The sequence below is a fragment of the Gorilla gorilla genome, chromosome 9 (assembly GCF_029281585.2).
Source record: "Gorilla gorilla gorilla isolate KB3781 chromosome 9, NHGRI_mGorGor1-v2.1_pri, whole genome shotgun sequence".
Classification (NCBI taxonomy): domain Eukaryota; kingdom Metazoa; phylum Chordata; class Mammalia; order Primates; family Hominidae; genus Gorilla; species Gorilla gorilla.
The window spans coordinates 70472729-70477379 of NC_073233.2; positions in this window are offsets into that span (position 1 = coordinate 70472729).

Here is a 4651-nt window from a genome sequence, read left to right on the forward strand (position 1 = left end):
TGCTCTGGGAGCCATGCCAGCCTGACTGGAGCAAACAGACAGGAACAGGTGGCAGTTTCTGTAACCTTTCAGGAGCACCAATGTGAGCTCCACAGCACTAGAGGAAGAGAACAGGGTGGGAACCCCAGAATCACATTCAAACATACAGGAGTGGGCCAGGCACGGTGGCTCACGCCTGTAATCCCAGCACTTTGGGAGGCCAAGGCGGGTGGATTACCTGAGGTCAGGAGTTCGAGTCCAGCCTGGCTAACATGGTGAAACCCCGTCTCTCCTAAAAATACAAAAAAAAATTAACAGGCATGGTGGCACACACCTGTAATCCCAGCTACTTGGGAGGCTGAGGTGGGAGAATTGCCTGAGCCCGGGAGACAGAGGCTGCAGTGAGCCAAGATCATGCCACTGCCCTTCCAGCCTGGCCAACAAAGCGAGACTCTGTCTCGAAAAACAAAAACAAAAACACAGGAACACAGCAACTGGGGAAAGTCAGTGCCCTGCAGTGCCCTATGGGTACACTGGTTGGAGAAGCTGGGGAAGCTACAGCACCCAGAAAAATCCATTTGATGTGTGGAGGGAAAGTTCTGAGTTGACAACAAAGAGTGCCCGTTGCCATGAAAACCACAGTATTAATTTCAGAAATGACTGGGTGGAGCCTCCAAAGCACTTAATTCCCCTCCCTTCAACATTCTAGGCTTCCCCCACCTTTCAAAAGGGGAAGTGGCACATTTGGGGCATGTGGGCAGCTGGTGGGATGGGTCCGACCCAGTGAGAGCAGCAGCTGTCCAGCTCCAGCTCAAAGCAGGGCACGGAAAAAAAGGAAACAATATAAGTCTTTCTTGGAAGAACTTTAAAGGTTTTTAACTTTTTAATAAGTGACTTAAGCAGAAGTGCCAACAAAGCTAAGATAAATAGCTGCTTATAACCAGTATCTACTGGTTTATCTACAAACTAACCAAGTCTCTCTCAGCCCCTCCCATTCACACTCCAGGCTCTGTAAAGATTTTATCTGAGTCAACTGCAACCCTGAGCCCCAACCCCTTCTCCAGTTTCTCTCACCCTCCCTCTGTGGAGGTTCTGAGATTTTGCCCAGTAAGTGGATAAAAGAGCCTCCCCCTTCCCTCATTCTACCCTAGTTTTCTAAGATCATGCCCTGCCCTCAGCCCCTGATCCATTCAAACACCCCCTTCCCTTTCTGCTCCTCACCCCAGTCTCTGTGCCACGTGCTGGACCATGGAGTTGGGTCGCCAGCTCCATGTGGTGTTTGGGTGGCATGAGACTCCCTAGCACCAAGAGAAAACTGCCCAGCAACCACAGACATCCACAGGCGCAGGCTCTGATTGGCTGCCCACAGCAAAAGCAAGGAAAAGGAAGGATCCAGCAAGCCATGGAGAGCCCAGCGGGGATGGGAAGGGCAAGAGCCCTTACTGCAGTGACTCAGGCCTCCCTGGGGCAGGGCGGGGGACAGAAAGAACTCCAGATGTGCTTCCCCTTTCCTGCCTCACATCTGCCGTTAGAAACTTCCAGTTAACCTCTCCCCTACCCACCACAGCAGAGAAGCCCTCGCATCCCACCCCCATCTAGAGGCCAACGGCCCAGCCTTCCTGGGGCCACAACCCTCTCGTCTTGAGGCTCCTCCTCCTGCTTGTGGGTACTGGCCCTAACCCAAGTGCAAGCACTGCTTCAAACAACAACCTGGCCACCCTTACTCTGCACCGCGTGGTGAGGGCTGGAGGCAGGATGTGCAGATGACTCACTCTTCCTGCAGGCAGAGGAAGGCTGAGGTAGGGGTCTCTGCCCCAGCGCAGACCACCTAGTCCATGTGGGCTGCTAGGCCCGCTGCTGCCCATGGCCCACCCAGAACCCCCGACCCACTTCACAGTTGGGCTTCCCTCCTGAGCCTTTCAAGCCGCCCTCTCAAACCTAAACTACTCTTCCAACTTGGTCCCTCCTGCCTGAGGCTTCAGCCACAGGAGGTTACGGTAAGCAAACACCAGGAAGGTGGTGAAGGTCCCACAACCACAGGAGGTGTGATTTGAAACAGAATTTGGGAAGAGTCTGACAGCTTCAGTGAGGCCCCAGCAACAAGCTAAAAGGCACACCCCAAGCCTGCATCTAGCACTTTATTTTTGAGATGGGGGTCTGTGTTGCCCAGGCTGGAGTGCATTGGCTGCTCAGTTGCAATCATGGCAAGCACTACTAAGGCCTCCAACTCCTGGCCTCAGCCATCCCCCCACCCAAGTAGCCAAGACTACAGGAACATGTCAATGCACCAGCTGCACCTAACATTTTCAGATCCTAGCTAACAAGAGCTCAGGAGGCTGAGAAGAAAGGTTATCAAGTTTGGACCCAGCTCAAGATGAGCTGCCAGGGAGCAGTCTGAGCAAGCATCAGCCCATCTCCACCCATATGGATTCTAAACCACAACTCTTTTCTGCCCACTCCAACTGCAGGTCAAAGTGCTCAGCTGCAGATGACAGCCCTATCCCCTCCCAACTACCAGCCCATTGTATGTACCTGGTTTCCCCATCCAAGCCAAGAGCCCTCTTCTGTGCCTGGACTAAGAAACAGAATGAAAAAACCACACAGAAAATCATAAGCTGGGGACCAAAGGCAGTCAACCGTTTCTGCATATGCCTCGAAATGTGACTCAATCTAGAGGTTTCCAGTTTCACCTGAGCTGTTAAATTTACAGGAAGATCTTCAATGATCTTCGGAAAAGACAGAAGAGCAAGAAAATCTGAAAAGGATATAATAAAAATTAAGCTCAAAGGGGAAAAAATAGTAACCTTTGGCCTGAGCAGGATATTAGCTGACAATTACAACTACTCTACCTTCTAGGAGGCAGCAGGGTGTGGACACAGGCTTCAAGAGTGACACCCACTGGGCGTGGTGGCTCACGCCTGTAATCCAAACACTTTGGGAGGCCAAAGTGGGCAAATCATGAGGTCAGGAGTTCGAGACCAGCCTGGCCAACACGATAAAAACCCCGTCTCTACTGAAAATACAAAAATTAGCTGGGCATGGTGGCACGTGCCTGTAATCCCAGCTACTCAGGAGGCTGAGGCAGGAGAACTGCTTGAACCAGAACTCAGGAGGTGGAGGTTGTGGTGAGCTGAGATCACACCATTGCACTCCAGCCTGGGCAACAAGAGTGAAACTGTCTCAAAAAAAAAAAAAGTCACACCCAAGTGAGGCGTGATGGCATGCACCTATAATCCCACCTACTAAGGGGGCTGAGGCGGGAGGATCACTTGAGGCCAGGACTTCAAAACTATAGCACGATTGGTGGCTCATGCCTGTAATCCCAGCGCTTTGGGAGGCCGAGGTGGGCGGATCACGAGGTCAGGAGATCGAGACCACGGTGAAACCCCGTCTCTACTAAAAATACAAAAAATTAGCCTGGCGCGGTGGCGGGTGCCTGTAGTCCCAGCTACTCAGGAGGCTGAGGCAGGAAAATGGCATTAACCCGGGAGGCGGAGCTTGCAGTGAGCGAAGATCGCACCACTGTACTCCATCCTGGGCGACAGAGCGAGACTCCCGTCTCAAAGAAAAAAAAAAACTATAGCACGATTGAGCCTTTGTACAGCCAGCCACTGCACTCCAGCCTTAGCAACATAGCAAGAACCCCAGCTCTCAAATAAATAAAATTTAAAACATTTTCCTGACCCAGTTCTACCAAAAAAATTTTAAATAAAAAAAAAAAGTGACACCCACTGGGTTCAAAACTCTGCCTCTACCACTTAAAATGTGTGATCACAGTCAAGTTAGTGAAATCTGCAAATCCCTATGCTTCCCGTTAGAAATCAGGGATACCACCACCAGACTGATAACAGAGCCAGGAATGGGCCAACGGGCCAGGCCAGTGTCTGTTCTGAGTAGTCTGTGCCTTGTCCTGCAGGTTTGAGGCATTTGAACCACAGCCCTAGGGCAGCCATGGTGATGCATGCCTGCAATCCCACCACTTTGGGAGACCAAGGCGGGACGACCGCTGGAGGTCAGGAGTTTGAGAACAGCCTGGGCAATGTGGCGAAACCCTATCTCTACAAAAAAAAAAAAAAAAACCACCACAAAAATTAGCCGGGCGTGGTGGTGCACACCTATAGTCCCAGCTACTCGGGAGGCTAAGGTGGGAGGATGGCTTGAGCCTGGGAGACAGAGGTTGAGCTGAGACTGCACCACTACACTCCAGCCTGGGCAACAGAGCCAGACCTTGTCTGAAAAAAAAAACAAACAAAGAAAAAGAAACTACAACCCTTCCATATTGTCAGCTACCTACCTCACAGGACAGTTACAGGAAATAATGTAAAGTTCCCTTGCACTCTGTGAATTATACACGTTAGCTCTTGTTATTAGCAGCTATTCTCTCCCTTCACTGGGAAAGGCCTGGAATCTGATCCCTAAGAATTAGGTAGTCAAAAAGCCCCATGTCACTACCCGCCCCAACTGCTTCCGCTCTTTCCCAGCTAGAAGACAGTCATCACCGTAGGAGGCAGGGTAATTAAAATCACAAGTGAACACAGGCCTCTATTTCTGTTCTTCTGAAGTCTTCTCTCCTGCATATCGAGGTACTGCGAACACAGAAAGTACCCTGCTTCAACATATCTACTCCCCTTGAAGACGCCACCACTCACAAAGCAGGCAGGACAGGAAAGGG